At 38.5% G+C, this 22,555-nt stretch overlaps 1 long non-coding RNA gene across 1 annotated transcript; it reads right to left on the reverse strand.

Moving 5' to 3' along the window:
* Positions 1–2,714: 2,714 nt before the first annotated feature.
* Positions 2,715–10,887, reverse strand: LOC122220114. Its single transcript, XR_006202681.1, has 2 exons — positions 10,651–10,887; positions 2,715–2,848 (listed from the first exon to the last, which is right to left on the reverse strand). It is a non-coding gene; the product is annotated as an uncharacterized LOC122220114 (long non-coding RNA).
* Positions 10,888–22,555: the final 11,668 nt, after the last annotated feature.

Consider the following 22,555-nt stretch of genomic DNA (forward strand, 5'->3'; position numbering starts at 1 on the left):
ATAAAAGCAGAGTGAGGTATACTAGGAAAATATTTTGATGCCAGAAATAAAATATATGGACCAGATCCTCTTCACCAGGCTCCTGTGATTGATTATACCAGCACTCTTTAATACAAATAAAAGAAAGTCACATAGTAATTTCAAAGTACTTAGTTGACACATAGGAAAAAAAAGTAAAAAATAAAGTAGTTGAAACTAAGTTTAATGGGGCGCCTGGGTGGCGCAGTCGGTTAAGCGTCCGACTTCAGCCAGGTCACGATCTCGCGGTCTGAGTTCGAGCCCCGCGTCAGGCTCTGGGCTGATGGCTCGGAGCCTGGAGCCTGTTTCCGATTCTGTGTCTCCCTCTCTCTCTGCCCCTCCCCCGTTCATGCTCTGTCTCTCTCTGTCCCAAAAATAAATAAAAAATGTTGGAAAAAAAAAAATTTAAAAAAAAAAAAATAAAAAAAAAAAAATAAAAAAAGAAACTAAGTTTAATAATATTTTATTTAACCTAGTATGTCTAAAATATCATTTCAGCATGTAGTCAATATTTTAAAAATAACTAATGGATATTTATATAGTGTACATTTTATATTGTAACCATGTTAATTCAGATGCTAAATTTTCATCAGAAATAATCTGTATTTATTTACTAAAATGTAGTTGAAAAAATAGATTCACACACACACACACACAGGTTGTTACAAACATGCTTAAAAGATATAGTAACTGAAGTAGCAATTTCAAGTAGCAATTTTCAAATTAAAATTTTTAAAAATTTAAAATTCAGTTCTTTGATTGCACTAGCCACGTTTTAAGTACTTAAAAGTGGCTAATGGCTACTATGTTGGACAGTGCAGGGTTATACACTGAGATAATACTGATCTTAAGACTGAGATGTATAACAGCAAGTACATGGCATTGCTATTGCACTGCACATTATCTACAGATGATCATAAACCAAGACTGTTACTTAGCACAGGCTTCCATTTCTCACCATAGAGTTATACAGGTCCTAGCGCTCTTCCTTTGATATATCTTGATACTCATATACCAGTATTTCTTCCCTATAGCACGCTCTAGAATGTAGTTTACATCCCCACCCACCTTCTTAAGTGGCACTGAAACAATTTTATCTATCTCCTCTATAGTGTGTCCTTGGCAGGAGGGAGTATAAAAGCTAAGAAGAAAAGTTTTAGATTGCAACACCCTGTGTTCAAATCCAGACTTTACTACTAGAATGTAAGCTCCTTTAGAATGAAGATCTTGTCTTGTTCACAGCTGCATTCTCAGACCCAGCATAGTATCAGGGCCAACACAGAGCAGGCTCTCAAATATCCGCTGTGTGAATTTACCAGAGGTGTAAACTTAGCCAGGCACTTTAATCTCTCTAAGCTTCTCTTTCCTCACCAATGAAATGAGGCTAAATATCTACGTTGCAGTGTTACTATAAGGGTTAAAGCTGATAAATACAAGACCATGAGAATAATACCCAGCACCACAGCTGTCACTCAGTAAATGGTTGCTATTATAGCAACTGCATTCTTTGATTACGATCAACCCAATTAAAAGTTGGCTCTTCCAAGTCTTCCATTAAGATGAATTGAAAGAGTCATATTAAAAACAAAGTTATCACAAAAACAGTTTAAGATAGGTTTTTATTTCCAAAAAACAAAGCTAAATAAATTCCACTGTAGCTTTTATTTATCCAGTTGGATAGGAAAATACTGTGGGGGTTCAACATCAAGAAAAAAATTGTTTATACTCAATAAACAATTATATTTGTAGATTTTTCTTAGCTGTATCTTTATTATAATTTGGTTCCATTATATTTGGTAAAGTTTTCTACTTAGCATGAAATACCTAAAAACAAATTTTAAGTTACCAAATAGTTTTTAGAATTTACATGAATTTTTAAAGATGTTGCTTTAAAAAAAAAGCCTATAAAATGGGCAATGCTACAATTCTGTACAGCAATAAAGAGAAAAAAATCCTTCAAAGATTGGACTGGCTTATGTATGACATCCTATGTCCTTAAGACTAACGGTATCAAATTTAGTTGTCAGCTGACAGAGCTGAATTTCTGACATGTGGCATATACTAGAGTCTCACAATGAATTCCTCAGGGTACCTGTGCCACAAAGCCTGCTAGAATCAGCCTACCCCAAACTTAATCCTGACAAAATTTTTTTTCTGAACCCCCTTTTTTTTTTATTTTTTTTAATGTTTTATTTATTTTTGAGACAGAGAGAGACAGAGCATGAGCAGGGGAGGGGCAGAGAGAGAGGGAGACAGAGAATCCGAAACAGGCTCCAGGCTCTGAGCTGTCAGCACAGAGCCCGAAGCGGGTCTTGAACTCACAGACCACGAGATCATGACCTGAGCCGAAGTCAGACACTCAACCGACTGAGACACCCAGGCGCCCCTGAACCCCCTTTTAAAAAAATCTTTCAGAAAGCAGCAAATTTTAATTGCTGTTTTCTGAAAGAAAGAAAGAAATTTCCAGTTAGGATATCTGAAACAGACCCACTATATTCTAAGCACCTTTGTAAAAGGAACTACTATTAAATATACACGTTTTCTGAATATTACCGACAAAATTTAGGATTCTATTCAGTTACATGGTAAAGAATACATTTTTTTGGAGCAGCAATTTACCTTATTTTAAGTATCAGTGTTCTTACTTGACAGTTAATTTTTAGTTCAATGTAAATAAATAAGACCTGGAAAAATAGTTTGTAATTTAGGATGCTGTACTTCATATCCCATAATTATTGTTATGTCCTCCTCAGGAATGTAGGTCGAGGATATCCTAATTCTGTCTGACATGTTGATGAGAACTTGATAGCGAGGAATTCTTTTCACTGGCCTAAAAATATAAAAACATGAATTAAGAGGTCAAAAATGGGAGTTAATATATTATCTATATTACAAAATTGTATAGGAGGCAAATGCTTTACTATTCATTCCTCAAAAAACCCACTGTATAAATTAGTTTAACTAAAATAACATTTAATATTTTTATGCATATTGTATTTACAGCCAAATGGCTCCTACCAATAATCTAATGTGGTTTAAATTACTTTACATGTTCAGTTTTGTTTCAAAGACTAGATGGGGCACCTGGGTGGCTCAGTTGGTTGAGAGTCTGACTTTGGCTCAGGTCAGGATCTCACAGTTCATGAGTTCAAGCCCCACGTTGGGCTCTGTGCTGACAGCTCAGAGCCTAGAGCCTGTTTCAGATTCTGTGTCTCCCTCTCTCTGCCCCTTCCCCACTCATGCTCTGTCTCTCTCTATCTCTCAAAAATGAATAAACATTAAAAAAAAAATTAAAAAAAAAAAGACTAGGATTCACAGTGGCTAATCCAAGTCAAACTGTTCTCGGGGTGAGGTAATAGATATTTTTCAAGAGGGATGATTTGTGCTATTTTATTAAAAGAATAATACCCTTGGGGCGCCTGGGTGGCTCAGTCGGTTAAGCATCTGACTTCGGCTCAGGTCATGATCTTGTGGTTCATGGGTTTGAGCCCCGCACCGGGCTCTGTGCTGCCAGCTCAGAGCGTGGAGCCTGCTTCAGATTCTGTGTCTCCCTCTCTTTCTGCCCCTCCCCTGCTCGTGCTCTGTCTCCCTCTCTCTCTTTCAAAAAATAAAAAATTTTGGGGGCGCCTGGGTGGCTCGGTCGGTTGGGTGTCTGACTTCGGCTCAGGTCATGATCTCGTGGTCTGTGAGTTCGAGCCCCGCGTCGGGCTCTGTGCTGACAGCTCAGAGCCTGGAGCCTGTTTCGGATTCTCTGTCTCCCTCTCTCTCTGCCCCTCCCCTGTTCACGCACTGTCTCTCTCTGTCTCAAAAATAAATAAACGTTAAAAAAAAAAAATTTAAAAATAAATAAATAAATAAATAATTTTTAAAAAAAGAATACCTTTTTATAACTTGTTTATCAGGAGGGTATTTATGTTTCAGCCACTCTTCTGCTGGAGATCTGGCTTCAATATCTCGACCAACAATTACTCCCAGATAGCCATGGTGATTGTGGATGATCACCAATCCCACCTCAAAATAGTGTCCGGCCTATCTTAGTTTCCATACTAAGGGATGAAAAGCCCAGGTGGCAGGAGAAAGTGCTAGCCTAAATGATCCTGAAACCAGTAAGTGATCCCTAAATTTAAAATAAAAAATCCTCCAAATATCATGCTACTTACCATCTGGTGGGTGGTGGAATGTGTGTGTGTGTGTGTGTCTATTTTTTAAAATCTGAAGATTGTATCACTTATCCTCTGCTTCCCTTCTGCAAACAACTTTGAGCAAAGAGTTAAAAACAGATAAATAGTGCCAACACTTCATACATACATCAGGTTTACACTGATCACGTTAATTACATACTTATGTTTTATCTGTCTCTATATAAGACTATGAACTCCTTAAGATCTGGGCTATATCTTAAACATTTCTTTTCCCACTATCTGGCTAATAACAGGCTAAGAAGAGGAAAAGCTGGCTGTCAGATCTTTTGTTTTATTCCCTATCAGAGGGATAGCGTTTATAGCAGAGTACAATGCTGGTACACATAGAAGTAGGGAAGGAAAATGCAAAGCACTGGTTCTACAATGTATGTTCAGAATGCCCATTTTATCTCTAAATGGGTATGCTTTTATTTCTCTAAAGTTTAGCTTTCTCAGAAAATAAGTCTGTGGCTATGCAAAAACATGTTTTGTTGTCTAAACTAATCTCTTAAATTATTTCAGAACCTATATTCACTTTAAGCTTACAGATCTAAGCTATAGGCTCTAAGTGTCCACCTCTGCCCTTTAGCCACCTGCACAACTGAGTTATTATCACTTGTGCCACACATGCCTCACCAATAGAACAAAATACACTGCTCAGGGAAAGTTGCTTTTGAAATTCTGACTGCAACCACTATAAAAGTGCATCTAATAAATTAAGTTAACTTTTAATAAACAGATGCTTAAATTGAATTTGTTTCCATTAGCATTAAATTTTACTTTCAAAGCTTATTTTAGAAAACCATATTTGTATTTAATAGCAATAACGCATTTGTAGTTCATACAAAAAGGTTTGTTTTCCTTTTATTGAATCAGTCACATTTACTGTAATTCATTTAAAAAGAATTGGTACAACAATTCAAATATATCAACTCTAGCCCAAGTAAATAGCATCAAAAGAAAATTTTTCTTAGTTTATGCTAAATTAATCACGGAAAGTCTAAGATATTCTATATTGGAGTGGAGGTAAGGTATAATTAATGCTGAATGTCAACCAAATAAAATACAAAATTATTTTTAATATATCAAGTGTTTCACCAGCTCAATACTAAAGTAAGCATAGATTTCTTTTTCATCATCATTGTACCTATTTCTAAAATTATAAAGATGCAGTGATTACAAACTGATGTGTCTCTACAAAGAAGCCAATATGAATATGCAGTAGAAACCTTTAAAAGAATGTACTTGCAAACCATAGAGGTCAGCATGTATTTGAGGAATGACTATATTGGTTTCATTCTGTAGGAATGTTGAGATTTCATAGTACCCCAAAATGTTACTACTCTTAAACATTACATTCATTTAAAAACATTCAATTGTTTACTACTTCATTTGAATAATAATTATCTCATGACTATTAAATTCAACACCGTGGAAATGTTTTATGTAAATGTTTAGACACTTCATTAACAAATATTAACTAATGATTTTTCATATTATTTGGGAATAACTCTGGAAACATAACACTGCAACAACCACACAACTGAATAACTATGAGAACACCTGCAGCTCTGAGATTTGTACAGATTCCAGCCACTTACCCCACCCACCACAGTAGCCCTGATGGCAGGAATAGTAGAAACCCCAGCAGTATCCACACAGCCACCCAACTACTGCTTTGCTATGTGTGAACAAGTGTGTTCAGAAAGGGAACATGGGAGTTGGGAGAATAATGAACTTTTTTGAAACATAGCTATGGCATGATAGGGGTAATACCACTTCCAGAGGTAAAAATGGAGGTTGTACTTTCTTTGCTTAGTTTTCAGTCCACTACTTATCAGAACTATTATTTACACTTAAAAATTTTTTTAACGTTTATTCACTTTTGAGAAACAGAGAGAGTGTGAGCGGGGGAGGGGCAGAGAGAAGGAGACACAGGATCAGAAGCAGGTTCCAGGCTTCCAGTTGTCAACACAGAGCCTAACCTGGGGCTCGAACGCATGGACTGCGAATCATAAACTGAGCCAAAGTTGGACGCTTAACCAACTAAGCCACCCAGGCACCCCATATTCACGCTTTTTGAACACCTGTAGATAAATGCAATGCATCTATATACCTAAGTGAGTATGCAGACCTGAAAGAAAATGTAAATCTAAAGAATTTTTAAAAATCATGATCAGGATTATGGAATGTAGTGTCACTGTAATGCTACACTTGCAACATATGATAAAGGGGCACAAACTAAAAATGCTTGAAATTAATAAAAAAAAAAGAGAAATCACTTAAATTTTAAGTATTTGCTTTAAAAAAAAAAAGAATTCTAAATACCATTCTCATTCTCCCCTTCTTATCCTGTCTCACAAAGTGCTATTTCCCATGAATGTTCCCTGTCTAGTCATAGAAAGGATAAACAGCCTAAAAGCTTGCACGTAAGTGCCCTTAACTGAATCAGCCACATCACAAATAAGGCCAGACATCTTTTAGTTTTTGCCACTGAGAACTCAAATGAATTATGATGGAGAGGTTTTCATGACTAATTTGGAAAAAAGTGGATTATGTGTTTGAAACTATTTATCAAGTCTTTAATAATAGTGATGGAAACTAAGGAATATTGGTTTACCTAGAGCATAGTTCCTTTTTCATAATCTATCCCCATTTCTAGCCAAGCCTAAAATAATCTGGGACAAATGGAATAAATATCAAGTTACCTAATTATTTCTTACAGTTTTTCTCATTCTTCTTCTTAAATAAGAATAAAATCAGCACAAAAATGTCAAAAAATTTATTTTTATTTTCAAGGTTTGCAATGAACTTTGGATAAATCTTCTTAAATTTGTAGTGCCTATTAAACTATTCTGTTTACTGATGCCTGTGGTCAGTGATACCCCTTGGCCCATAATTATTTTTGGACCACTCTTCATTCCCTAGTGGTCGTGATGCTTTTAAATTCACGGATTTACACTATTATCTGAAAAGTTATGTAAACATTTATGTGTATGTATATAGCTAGACAGACATATAAATCTTCAAAATAAAAGCATTACTCTTTTGCCACATCTGCCATTACTCCTAACACTACAGTTGAAAGAAAATGAATCTGCCTCCTCTTTTTTAAAAGGAAGTAATTATCCTTACTCTTAGTTCTCTGCCTTTTAAAATATTTATGCAGAAAAAACATGGATTTAATAAGCATTAAATCTAGATGACTAGAAACTAGGTAAATCTTCCACATGGTCAGAAAAGACCTTTCCTAACTTCCTTTATTTTATACACAAAATCTTCATTCAAAATATATCTTGGAAAGGGTATGTGCAAGTCAAGAATCAGATTAGGACTCAAAGGTAAAATGTGAAAGCAGATTTATATCACATAAACGTATACTACTTTATCTTTAGTAACCAGTCTTTCATATGAGTCATCCATGCTTTCATTCTTTGGTATGCCCATCTAAAACCATTCCAAAAATCAGAAAGCACTAAAAATAAATAAAATGCTTAAAATATGCATATTAATATATAGCAAATGATGCTGCTTGTTACATAATGTCTAGCTGTCATCTGAGCAAAGGACTTGTCTTTTTTTTTTTTTTCTTCTAGAGAGACAGACAGTGGGGAAGAGGGACAAAGGGCCAGAGGGAGTGAGAGAAAATCTTAAGCAGGCTCCACACTAAGTGCAGAGCCCAGTACATGGGGTTCAATCCCACAACCCTGGGATCAGGACCTGAGCCAAAATCAAGAGTCAGACACTCAACTGACTGAACCACCCAGGCGCTCTGAGAGGGGACCTGCCTTTCATCCAACGACACTGAGTTGATCTGTGCGAAAGTTAAGAGAAGACAGATCTCTCTTGTAAAACAAGAGTATTAAAATACATAAACACACACACATTCTGTATCATGACAAGTAAATTTTCTCTTTTTCATGAAATAAGGTGTCAGAACTTCAGATTATTGTATCACAAGAATATAATCTATAAATCAGAAAAGTATAATCTGGCTACATAACATTTTTCTGCGTTTCTATAATAATTTTATTTTTCCTTACAGTCAATTTCCTTTTCCCACAAAGACTCTTTTTCTCGTTTTGTACATGCTTATTTTTTTGTTACATGTTTAAAAGGACTATAAATCAGATAAAATTTATTGTTCAGAAAAAACTTTTTGGAGCATATTTGTTTTTAGAAAGTGAAATACATCTTATAGGGCAATGAGTCACCTCTGGAATACTTTGGAGCTTTTTTGGGGTCAACACTGGTCTATTCTAATGGTAAAAAGAATTCTAAAACCCTATATACCAATATTTAGCATTGATATGTGATTTTATAATAATATTTTGCTACTGTTCTCTAATGTCCCAAGAACATATAAAACTGCAAACAAAATAATGGAGGCTGAGGGTAAAATCCAGATTTGGGGCAGCCAAGAAACTTACCACATCCTCTACCTCAGCCCTCAACGACATGACACATGATGCCTGTCTGAAGTAGCAAGAGTAACTTGGGTATTTCTCTCCCCCAAAGGATAGGTCAAATATACACCAATAAATTGCTGAAAGTAAGATTTTTGTGTATGGCAGAATAAACTACTCTCAGGTATATGGAAGGATGAATATTCTTTTTTTCTGAATATGATTTCTTTTCCAACTACATAGGGAAATGACAGATGAAATAGATAAAGACAAATTAAGATCACTTTTCCATTATCCTCACAGTCTTGCTTCATCTTCCTGGAGATAAAGCTAAAAAGTAAACATTTTTCAGAAACTACACTTTGTCAACTAACGTTATTAAGTGATCTTATTTCTCTCCAAAATTGTCTGAGCCCCCATTTCCCCATCAGTGCTCAAGCTAGTGTTTTTTTTTTCAAGCTAGGTTTTACGAGATTTGAAGAAGAGTTCCTCTTTGTTCTTAAAGCTAACTGAAATTTTTAAGTAGTCAAATCACTCAAATATTGTTGAAAAGTATTCTACTAATCTAAACAAACAGATTTAGTGTTACAATTTACTACACCATCCTCTTCTGCCCTCAGGTAAAAGGAGGGATGATTTAATTACAAAGCTTCCACTACAAAAGGACAATGCATACTGATCTTGGATTGGTTTAGTTTACTTTTGTTTTCAAATATTTACACTAGGATGATTATATCAATGTGTTAGGAGGTTTCTATTCCTGAACCTTTTCAACATAAATAGTAAGATGTGCACTTTTTAGTTTGTTTATTTACTTTGAGAGAAAGAGCACAGCAAGCAGAAGGAGATTTGGAAGGGCAGAGAGAGAAGGAGAGAGAGAATCCCAAGCAGGCTCGGCACTTTGCACTGAGCCCGACTTGGGGCTTGATCTTACAGACCGTGAGATCATGACCTGAGCCACAATCAAGAGTCAGACGTTTAACCAACCATGGCACCCAAGCACCCGACATGTTGTTTTATATACTTTATTTGCCAAAAGCCACTACATTGATTAATCATTATTATCTGCCCTACAATCCCAAAATATTTTATTAAATAACATGTAAAGGTCTCCTCTGAAGGATGGTAGCAATTTTTTTTAAGGATGAAAGAAAATAAAAGAATTACAATACAACACAACTTTTTTTTTCCTTTAAGACTGTGACAATTGCTCACATACCCCGGAGACAAAACACTGCAAGGGTAGAGCTGTCTACGGAAAATAGAGCTACAAAACCCTCAGTACACTATTTGCAACAATCTCCACAGTAATAAGTCTTCTAAGATGCTTCTCTATGTATTATTATCAAACAAAAAGAAGGAAAACATGTTTACTCACCCTTAATGTGAAAATTCCTTTAGCAACATTTGCACGTGAAACAACAGATGGTTTTCCAATTACTACTGCCAAACTCAGAAGGTTACTAATTTTTAGTTTTTGGCATTTTTACTTTTTGGATTGAAAGCTATTATAAGCATTACCAGGTCATTAGGTTTCTTCCCAGCTATTACTCAATTTAAAATAAATGATAAATAACTTAACTTGGTTCCCCTAATTCAAGCACCCAATCTTCCACAAAACTTGAGTTCACTTAACAGGTGTCTCACATTTGTGAGCCCAGAAAGCTTACTTCATCTATGCAGCAAAAACAGTTAAAAAGACATCTTAGACTACCAGAAAAGCTTCCCTCACTAGGATCAGAAGATACTTTCTTAAGAGGGGACTGAAATTCCTGAGACCCATTTAATCCATAGTTCCTGTATTAAAACGATAAAAGGTTAGAACTTGGTACAGAATAAAAAATTGAGAGAGCCTAATTACATTGGACTTTTCTGCTGACTTGAGCTCTCTCACTCTGGTTACTAAGATGGCATTTGTCGGTCAGTGTAACATAGCTGCCTACGTTTTCCCTGCGGTGTTCATCCACCAAAAGAACTACTGGTTTTAGACATGTAGTGGGGCAGAAAATCAATGTGCTATCATTTTTTAAGCTGTCATTTCTTACCTTCAGCTGACTCTTCACCAACAGTAGCCTGACTGGTTTCTCTCAACTTCTTTCCCTGCATCTGGTTTGTTTCTTGATTTACCATGCAATCCTGGAGTTGAAGGACCACAGAGGTCAACTCTGGGCCCACCTTCCACTTAATCCCAAACCTCTTCTACAGCATCTTTGATAAATGGTCTTCAGCGTTACAGAATTGGTAGAAAACTATAAAGAGTAATAGCATAAAAAGCCAGTCTTGGGACTAGGGAGAAAATATGAAATAAGAGGGGAAAAGTATATATTGAGGAGGAGGAAAACTACTAATTTTTTTTTCAATATATGAAGTTTATTGTCAAATTGGTTTCCATACAACACCCAGTGCTCATCCCAAAAGGTGCCCTCCTCAATACCCATCACCCACCCTCCCCTCCCTCCCACCCCCCATCAACCCTCAGTTTGTTCTGTTTTTAAAGTCTCTTATGCTTTGGCTCTCTCCCACTCTAACCTCTTTTTTTTTTCCTTCCCCTCCCCCATGGGTTTCTGTTAAGTTTCTCAGGATCCACATAAGAGTGAAAACATATGGTATCTGTCTTTCTCTGTATGGCTTATTTCACTTAGCATCACACTCTCCAGTTCCATCCACGTTGCTACAAAGGGCCATATTTCGTTCTTTCTCATTGCCCTGTAGTACTCCATTGTGTATATAAACCACAATTGCTTTATCCATTCATCAGTTGGTGGACATTTAGGCTCTTTCCATAATTTGGCTATTGTTGAGAGTGCTGCTATAAACATTGGCGTACAAGTGCCCCTATGCATCAGTACTCCTGTATCCCTTGGGTAAATTCCCAGCAGTGCTATTGCTGGGTCATAGGGTAGGTCTATTTTTAATTTTCTGAGGAACCTCCACACTGGGAAAACTACTAATTTAAGAAGGGAAAGCAGACAAATAACAGATTGGCCTGAAGGTCAGCACATCCTTCTCTTTCCCTGAATTGTAAAGATTTTAACCTAGCTTCTCAGCAAACCCACCATGTGTTCATGTATTAAGAGTGTCTGTATGTTTTCTAAAGTACATCAAGGATCCCCCTGAATGCAAGCATAATTTAAGAGACTTTAAAGCCAAAATGCTGGCTTTAAGTGCATGAAAAATGCACAAGAATTCCAAAACTGTACATCTAAACATCATTGGTGAGTCGCACATTTCACTACCTATGAGAAGGGCCTTAAAAATAGGGGTGCCTCCCCAATTTTAATAGCAGCACTATCAACAATAGCCAAAGTATGGAAAGAGCCCAAATGTCCACCGATGGATGAATGGATAAAGAAGATGTGGTATATATATACCATGGAGTATTACTCGGCAATCAAAAAGAATGAAATCTTGCCATTTGCAACTACGTGGATGGAACTGGAGGGTATTATGCTAAGTGAAATTAGTCAGAGAAAGACAAATATCATATGACTTCACTCATATGAGGACTTTAAGAGACAAAACAGATGAACATAAGGGAAGGGAAACAAAAATAAAAACAGGGAGGGGGACAAAACATAAGAGACTCATAAATATGGAGAACAAACTGAGGGTTACTGGAGGGGTTGTGGGAGGTGGGATGGGCTGAATGGGTAAGGGGCACTAAGGAATCTACTCCTGAAATCATTGTTGCACTATATGCTAATGTGGATGTAAATTTAAAAAATAAAATAAAATAAACCAATTAAGTAAGATTAAAAAAATAGGGGTTCCTGGGGGGGCTGAGTCAGTTAAGCACCCTATTCTTGATTTTCAACTCAGGTCATGATCTTGCAGCTAGCTCTGCACTGACAGCAGGGAGCCTGCTGGGATTCTCTCTCTCCCTCTCTCTCTCCCCCTCCCCAATTCATGTGCGCACACGCACACGGGCACGCACGCGCGCGCACACACACACACACCCTCTTCCTCTCCCTCTCTCTCAAAATAAACTTAAAAAAAAAAAAAAAAACTCTTACTCCGATAACAATATAAAGGTACAGAGGCTGAGATGAAGTCCAGATAGAAGGGGAATGTATGGCTTACTTAAAATATATTAACCAATTACAACGTGTGGAGCTTATTTGGGTCCTGATTCAAACAAACTAAAAAAATATTTACGGCAGGAGATATTTGGAAATTTAAATAGTGCCTAGATGTTTGTCGTTATTTCTATATGTTTGCTATTTTCATAATATAGTTGTTAAAAATGGCATCTTTCCATTATAGTATGCTGTTTCTGACAAGAATATAGGGAATGGGGGGAAGAAAAAGCAGGAAAAGACTTGGGTGGGTCACAAAGGATAGACATGCAGAGTCTGAAAGGCAGGCTGAAGCCCGATGCCAAGCCTAGACATGTGTCTGGGTAAACAGCAGGCTACAGTGGAGGGAAACTGGAGTCGCTCTCGGATAAAGTGCGAGGTCCATGACAGGGAAGAGGGCAAGTCTGGAGAGTGGGGGTGTGATCAGGTCACAAGAACAATGAGAAGAGGATACTGGTTTCTCTCCGCATAAAAACGTGATAGATTATCAAGAATGTATTGAAAGTCCACCATGTACCGACCACTGTCCTGGACATTATGGAATATTCAAGAAAGATACACGTCCTAGAACTTGGCTCAAGAGTCAGCATCACTACAAAATCACCAGAGCAGACTATTCACAGAAAGTAGTGGCCTCGGTGTTAACATTCGACAGAAAAACCTATTTCCGGTTGCGTCCACAGTTACTGACGGAAGACTTCTACTGATGTAGATCCAGGTTGTTTAAAAGCCACAAAATAGGGGCACCTGGGGTAAGCAAGAGCCTCTTGGTTTGGGCTCAGCTCATGCATGATCTCTCAGCTAGCAGAGTTCGAGCGCCACGTGGGGCTCTGCGCTGGCGGTGCGCAGCTTGCTCAGGATTCTCTCTCTCCCTCTCTCTCTCTCTGCCCTTGCCCCGCTCACACTGTCTCTGTCTCTCTCAAATAAATTAAATTAAACTTTTTCTAAAAAAGCCACAAAATACCTGAAGAAACTAACCAATGGGATGTAACAAGGGGAGGAAACCTGACATCGACCGGAAGAGAGAAAGGTGCGGACCACAAAGCACAAACCAAACTTTGAGAAAGATAAACACCTGTCCTCCCGGAGGCCGACAAAGGCGCACTAAAATATGCACGTCGCCTCCTTCTCCCTCACCCCAAAATACCTGAAATGACGCAACAGAGGCAGAGGGCGCCGCCATCGCCCAGGTTCCTCGTCGATCCTGTTCAGGGGTCCCAGAGAGGAGGCCCCTCGCGGGCCGCACCCTCAATCCGCACGCGGCCCCGCGGCCCGGTGCCCTAAGGAAGCAGGCGGATGAGAGCCAGGGGCCTCTGCCAGGGTGCCCCCCACCTGCGCCCTAGTGGTCTAGCCCCGGCTCCCGCTCCTCACTTCCGGGTGGGGCGCGACCGGAGGCTGCGGGCACGACACGGGCAAAAACCGCGCTCCCTCCGGCAGGGCGGCTCGGGCATCGCGGCGGGAGCGCGCTGCACACGGAACCGCCGCGCGCACTCTTCTGGAGGCTTTAGCGGGGCTAGGGCGCCCCCCCGGGGGTCTGAGCCGCACCTTCTCCGCCTGCGGAGTCGCCCGGCCCTACACGGCGTCTGTTCTACCGAGTCCACCCAGAGCTCCCGCTCGTGTGGTGAAGCGCCGTCCTAGGCGGTGGCTCTGCCCTCTTTTGCCCACTGGTAGTGCCAAGTGGCAGGATGGCCTTCCTATCCGCCGCATCACTCACGCTTCTTATACAGCCAAGGGCTGTCGATTTGGTCCATTTTCTCCCCTCTCCTCTCAGGCAACCGCCTGAGAGCAGGCCACTGATCACCCTACTCCAGTCTCAAAATCTGATCCCCTCAAATCCACACCAGAACGCAGTGGCCTGACTTAAACTGACTCTCATCGCCTTCTTCCCAGTTTGGGAAGGACTATACCAGACCCTTCCCGCCAAACCCTTTAGGTGGTTTCTGATGGGCAGCAGCAGGGAGACCAACGCCCTCTTCGAGGTTTCGAAGGCCCCTCAAGATCTGGCCTCTTGGGGGCCCCTGGGTGGCTCAGTCAGTTAAACAACGGACTTAATCTCTGCTCATCATGAGCTCACAGTTTGTGAGTTCCAGCCAGCATTGTGTTCTGCACTCTTTCTGAGCCTGCTCTTTCTGACCCTTGCCCGCTTGTGCTTTCTCTCTCAAAATAAACTTAAAAAATTTAAAAAGATCTGGCCCCTGTGCTTTTCCCATTCTCATCCCTCCTTGTATGCTCCAAGAGAAAACGAATAGACTCCCTTCTCTGGTATAGTCCTCATCCCAGTTGCCTCCCAGGCTTGTCTGGCTATTTTACTCATCTTTGAGTTAAAAAATGGGCTCTGACATCCTATCTTCTGGGATGGCCATCCCAGCTGAGTTAGAGGACCTTCTTGGGATCTCCGGAGCACCTGCCTGTTTCTCTCCATTGTAGACACCATCATTATCCAGCTATGTAGTCACTTACCTTGCCCACCCCACTTGCAGCAGTTTATTGCCAGCTATTAGGCACCAGGCACGAAGTTAAGCAGGTGTTATAAATTATTTAATACTTAGAACTACCTTATGAAGTAGCCTCTATTATCCTCATCATACAGGAGGGGTATAGACTAAGCAAGCTTAAGAAATTTGTTCAATGTTACATGGCCCAGACACAGGGAACTCAGGCTTCCATATTTTTAAAAATAACCCTCCAGGTGATTCCCATATACAGCCCAGGAACCACTGCTCTAGCCTGATGAGCTCTTGTAGGACAAGGGGCCTTGTGTTTCATCTGTGGACCTAGTCCAGTGACTGGGTTGGTGTTGTGGAATACATGGAGGTTTTATTTGATCTTCTATACCACACTGGAAGGCAGGCCATTCAGGAATCATAACTGCCTTTTTGCTGTTACGCAGAGACTCAGAAAGCCAAGTGAGTTGAGAGTTCATAAATAGCAGTACCATGGTTGAAGACTAGAGACATCTGACTCTTCTTATGCTCTTTTCACCATAGTAGCCTTTTCTGGGACAGCCTCCCAAAGGAAGATTTTTTTTTTTTGATTCTTCCTAGAAAACTTTGGTAATAAGGATTAGTTTTTTTTTTTTTAATTTAAATCCAAGTTAGTTAACATATAATAATGGTTTCAGGAATAGAATTTAATGATTCATACTAAATACAACATACTTACATACAACAGCTAGCGTTCATCCCAGCAAGTGGCCTCCTTAATGCCCATCACCCACTTAGCGCCCCCCCCCCACCATCATCCCTCCAGCAACCCTCACTTTCTTCTCTGTATTTAAGAGTCTCTTATGGTTTGTCTCCCTGTTTTTATCTTATTTTTCCTTCCCTTCTGCTATGTTCAACTGATTTGCTTCTTAAATTCCACATACAAATGAAATAATATATTTGTCTTTCTCTGATTGACTTATTTTGCTTTGCCTAATACATTCTAGTTCATCCATGTTGTTGCACAAGGCAAGATTTCATTCTTTTTGATCACTGAGAAATATTCCATTCTATCTACATACCACATCTTTATCCATTCATTAGTTGATGGACATTTGGGTTCTTTCCATACTTTGGCTATTGCTCATAGTGCTGCTATAATCATTGGGGTGCATGTGCCCCTTCAAATAAGCATTTTTGTATCCTTTGGATAAATACTTAGTAGTGCAATTGCTGGGTTGTAGAGTAGGTCTATTTTTAATTTTTTGAAGAACCTCCATTCTGTTCTCCAGAGTGGCTACACCAGTTTGTATTCCCAGTGAGAGTGCAAAAGTGTTCCCCTTTCTCCACATCCTCACCAACATCTGCTGTTTCCTGAGTTGTTCATTTCAGCTATCTGACAGGTATGACATGGTATCTCGTTGTTGTTTTGATTTGGATTTCCTTGATGATCAGTCATGAGAATCTTTTCATGTGTCTGTTAGCCATTTAGATGTCTTCTTTGGAAAAGTATCTATTCATGTCTTTTGTCCATTTATTCACTGGATCATTTGTTTTTTAGGTGTTGAGTTTGGTAAGTTCTTTATAGATTTTGGATACTAAAATCTGTCATTTGCAAACATCATCTCCCATGTTGTCAGTTGCCTTTTGGTTTTATTGATTGTTTCCTTCACTGTGCAGAAGCTTTTTATCTTGATGAAGTCCCAGTAGTTCATTTTTGCTTTTGTTTCCTTTGCCTTCAGAGACATATCAAGTAAGAAGTTGCTGCAGCCAAGGTCAAAGAGGGTGTTGCCTGTTTTCTCCTTTAGGATTTGATGGTCTCCTGTCTTACATTTAGGTCTTTAATTCATGTTGAATTACATGGCTTGATCATTACAGCTTTGTCATACAACTTGAAGTCCAGAATTGTGATGCCTCTACCTTTGGTTTTCTTTTAAACATTACTTTGGCTATTCTGGGTCTTTATGGTTCCATACAAATTTTAGAATTGTTTGTTCTAGCTCTGTGAAGAATGCTGGTGTTATCTTGATAGGGATTGCATTGAATGTGTAGATTGCTTTGGGTATCGACGTTTTAACAATATTTGTTCTTCCAATCCATGAGCATGGAATGTTTTTCCATTTCTTTGTGTCTTCAATTTCTTTCATAAGCTTTCTATAGTTTTAGGCATACAGATCTTTTACCCCTTTGGTTAGGTTTATTCCTAGGTTTTTACGGCTTTTGGTACAACTGTAAATGGGATCGATTCCTTGATTTCTCTTTCTGCTGCTTCATTATTGGCGTATAGAAATGCAACTCTTCCTTTTGGGTTTTCTACATTATGAGTATCATGTCGTCTGCAAAGAGTGAAAGTTTGACTTCTTCCTTGCCGATTTGGATGCAATTTATTTCTTTTTGTTGTCTGATTGCTGCTGCTGGGACTTCCAGTGCTCTGTTGAACAACAGTGATGAGAGTGGACATCCCCGTTTTGTTCCTGGCCTTAGGGGGACAGCTCTAAGTTTTTCCCCATTGAGGATAATATTAGCTGTGGGTTTTTCTATATGGCCATTGTGATGTTCAGATATATTCCTTCTCTCCCTATTTTCTTGAGGGTCTTTATCAAGAAAGGATGCTGTATTTTGTCAAATGCTTTTTCTGCGTCTATTGAGAGGATCGTGTGGTTCTTATCCTTTATTTTATTAATGTGATGTATCATGTTGATAGATTTGCTGATCTTGAACCACCCCTGCAGCCCAGGAATAAATCTCGCTTGATTGTGGTGAATGATCCTTTTAATGTATTGTTGGATTTGATTTGCTAGTATCTTGCTGAGAATTTTTGCATCTATGTTCATCAGGGATATTGGCCTATAATTCTCCTTTTTTAGTGGGGTCTTTGTCTTGTTTTGGAATCAAGGTAATCCTGGCCTCAGAATGAGTTTAGAAGTTTTCCTTCCATTTTTATTTTTTGGAACAGCTTCAAAAGAATAGACATTAACTCTTCTTTAAATGTTTGGTAAAATTCCCCTGGGAAGCCATCTCTCTCTGGACTCTTACTTACTGGGAGATTTTTGATTACTAATTCAATTTCTTCACTGGTTATGGGTCTCTTTAAATTTTCTGTTTCTTCCTGTTTCAGTTTTGGTAGTTTATATGTTTCTAGGAATTTATCCATTTTTTCCAGATTGCCCAATTTGTTGGCATATAATTGCTCAGAATATTCTGTCATTATTGGTTGTATTTCTGTGGTGTTGGTTGTGATTTCTCCTCTTTCATTCGTGATTTTATTTATTTGGGTCCTTTCCTTTTTCTTTTTGATCAATCTGTATAGGGGTTTGTCAGTTTTGTTAATTCTTTCAAAGACCAGCTTCTGGTTTTACTGATCTGTTCTACTGTTTTTTGACTTTGATATCGTTGATTTCTGCTCTAATCTTTGTTATTTCCCTTCTTCTGCTGGATTGGGTCTTTATTTACTGTTCTTTTTTCCAGATTCTTTAGGTGTAAGGTTAGGTTGGGTATTTGAGACCTACCTTCTTTAGGAACACCTGGATTGCTATATAATTTCCTCTGATGACTGTCTTTGCTGCATCCCAGTGGTTTTGGACTGTCCTGTTTTCATTTTCATTGGCTTCCATGTATTTTTTATTTCCTCTTTAATTTCTTGGTTAATCCATTCATTCTTTAGGAACATGTTCTTTAATCTCCAAGTATTGGCAGTCTTTCCAAATTTTTTCTTGTGGTTGATTTCAAGTTTTATAGTGTTGTGGTTTGAAAATATGCATGGGATGATAATTGATCTTTTGTACTTGTTGAGGGCTGATTTGTGACCCAGTATGTGATCTATTCTGGAGAATATTCCATACGCACTTGAGAAGAATGTGTATTCTGCTGCTTTAGGATGAAATGTTCTGAATATATCTTTAAGTCCATCTGGTCCAGTGTGTCATTGAAAGCCATTGTTTCCTTGTTGATTTTCTGCTTAGATGATCTGTCCATTGTTGTAAGTGGAGTGTTAAAGTCCCCTACTATTATTGTATTATTATCAAGGAATTTCTTTTTTTGTGTGATTAATTGATTTATATGTTTGTGTGCCTTCAAGTTGGGAGAATAAATATTTATAATTGTTAGACATTCTTGGTGGATAGACCACTTAATTATGATATAATGCCCTTCTTCATCTCTTGTTACAAACTTTGCTTTAAAATCTAGTTTGTGTGATATAAGTATGGCTACCCCAGCTTTCTTTTGATGTCCATTAGCATAATAGATGGTTCTCCATCCCCTTACTTTCAATACAGGTGTCTTTAGGTCTAAAATGAGTCTCTTCTAGGCAGCATATAGATAGGTCTTGTTTTCTTATCCATTCTGATATCATATGTCTTTTGATTGGAGCATTTAGTCCATTTACATTCAGAGTAATTATTGAGAGAGATGAATTTAGTGCCATTGTGTTGCCTGTAGAGTTGGTGTTTCTGGTGATGTTCTCTAGTCGTTGTTGCTTTTGGTCTTTTTGTTTTGTTTTGTTTTGTTTTATTTTTTTCCCCACTCAGCAAGGTCCCCTTAAATTTTCTTGCAGGGCTGGTTTAGTTGCTCACCAATTCCTTTAGGTTTTGTTTGTCTGGGAAACTTATCTCTCCTTCTATTCTTAATGACAGACTTGCTGGAGAAAGAATTCTTGGTTGCTTATCTTTTCAGTGATAAGATATTCACATCTGACCGGATTTGGAGCATCTATACAATGCCAGAGTACACAGCAGAGAGGGACGGAGTAGATTTGTTGTCGAAAACTGTGTTCCAGAGCTGAAACATAGCACAAGGACAGAGTTTGGAGAAAAAGAGAAACAGTAGTTTTATTATTTTGTCAGGAAAAGGAGGCTGCAGCAGACTAATGCATTCAAAACTGCAGACCTGCCCAGGGTAAAAGTCTGAGGGGTTTTATAGGAAAACACAGGATCATGGCTGTTTCAACAGTGCTGCCAGCTGCGTTCTTCATGTCTTTCAAGGTGACTAGCACTAGCAGGGGGCCATCCAAGTCTGGTTACATTAAGGTCAGCAAGATATCCATATCAATGCCAAGTTCCTAGAACAAAGGATTCTACAGAAAAACAAGTGAAGGGGAGGGAGAGGCTTCAAGAATGAGAAAGAGAAAACTTTCTCAGTTTAAAGTCAAGCCTTGCTGAAGCATCAGTGTATCCATCTTAATTTCCATCCATCTTTACGTTTCTATAGCGGTTTCAGCTTCTGGTGACAAAAAGAAAGAGAAGTAGCAAACTCACTGAGCAACATTGCTATTTTTTTTTTTTTTAACGTTTATTTATTTTTGAGACAGAGATAGAGCATGAACGGGGGAGGGTCAGAGAGAGAGGGAGACACAGAATCTGAAGCAGGCTCCATGTTCTGAGCTGTCAGCACAGAGGCCGACACGGGGCTCGAACCCACGAACTGCGAGATCGTGACCTGGGCTGAAGTCGGACGCTCAACCGACTGAGCCACCCAAGCCCCCGCAACATTGCTATTTTGATGAATATCCTCAAAAGGAATGGCTTGAGGTAACTGTAGTTATCTTGATATCATTACAGGCCATCTGAAATATTCCAGGTGGTTAGGCCAAGTCACCAGGTTGAAGGATTTTTAAGTAGAAAAGTAGTATGATAAGAATTGTATTTACTGAACACACACACACACACTGTCAGCAAGAATGCAGAGGATGTGGGGAGCCTGGATGGCTCAGTTAACCTTCTGACTTCGGCTCAGGTTATGATCTCCCAGTCTGTGGGTTCAAGCCCTCCAACTCGGAGCATGGAGCCTGGAGACTGCTTTGAATTCTGTGTCTCTTTCTCTCTCTCTGCCCCTCCCCCACTCCCACTCTTTCCCTGTCTCCCGAAAATAAATAAACTTTAAAAAAAGAATGCAGGGGATGAGTTGTGGGACAAAAGCAAATACAGGAAATGATGTCTATAGCAGGGTTGTTCAGAATAGCAAAAGGCTGGAAAGGATTACCATGTCTTACTGGCAACAGTGATTAGATTTTGATAAATTCACAGGATAAGTATTATATACAGCAATGAAAATGACTGAATTATACCTTGTGTAAAAACATGAATACATTTTGAAAATATTACAAAATTATTGTCATATAAAGGGACAAAGAATGTGTTACCAAAAATGCAGGAATGAGATATAAGAGGGGTGCCTGGCCAGCTCAGTAGGTGGAGCTTGCAGCTCTTCATCTCAGGGTTGTGAGTTCAAGCCCCACATTGGGCATGGAGCCTACAGTTAGACAAGATCTAAAAGGGCGCTCAGGCTCTTTGTTAAAGAGAAATGTGATATCCGTATTTTCACTTACTGTATTTGCAACTTATTTCACAAACATCTGAGTGTTTATATTTTACAAGGTATCTATAAGCACATGAAGAACATGTTGTATAAACATAGTACATTTGGAATAAAATGGACTGTGAAAGCATGATCGATGGCACAAATATTACTGCGGAGATGATCTCGTTTACATATGGAATCTAAAAAAGTGGAACTCATAGAACGAGACAGTAGAGCAGTGGTTTCCAGGGGCTGAGAAGGGGATAGGGGATTGGAAGAGGCTGGTCAAAAGGCATAAGCTTTGTTATGAATAAGTTCCGGGGATCTAATTTACACAACATGGTGATTATAGTTAATAATTTTGTATTGTGTGTGTCAAATTTGCCAAAAAAGTAGATCTTTAGTGTTCTCACTACCACAACTGAAGTAATCATGTGAGGTGATGGATGTATGCATTAACTTGACTGTGGTAATCATTTCACAATGTATACATCAAACCATCACATTACACACCTTAAATATATACAATTTTTGTCAATTATACATTAATAAGTCTAGAAAAAATAAGAATTTAAACCAAATAGTGAGGAGAACAAATTAATTAACACATATTTAAAATGAAATTCCTCTCTTTTTCTTTAGCGGTATTTCACCCATTTTTGTCAAAGGAGTTAAATTGGTTATTTCTTAGACTTCTTGGAAAAATACAACTATTAGGTAAAATTGTAAGTAAAATGGGGAGGGGTAAATAGGAAGGAGCAGGTGATACACTCTGATGTCTTTTGACACTTTCTAGCAATGACAAGATGACAGAATGAAGAATCAATATTTGTAATAATTGCCATATTATACTTGCCAAATAATTGCCAAAATTCTTGAGTGATATGTACTGTTTCAAAATAAAATTTCATTTGTAATATAGACCATTTTAACCACTCCTCTAAATTAAAAGAAACTTGTTTTAACTAGTGATCAAAAAGTTAATATGTTTATTAGCTAACTCCTGGATGATTTTAAAAACTTGTAAGAGAACATTGAAAATTTTTCTCAAAACTCAAGAAAAAGCGTGTGTCTTAACTTGCCTCTCACCTAACAAAAATTATGAAAAGATTAACCCAGAGGCTAACTTCTTTTAAAGTCTTGACTGAAATGAA

This window comes from Panthera leo, chromosome B2, assembly GCF_018350215.1.
Source record: "Panthera leo isolate Ple1 chromosome B2, P.leo_Ple1_pat1.1, whole genome shotgun sequence".
NCBI lineage: Eukaryota > Metazoa > Chordata > Mammalia > Carnivora > Felidae > Panthera > Panthera leo.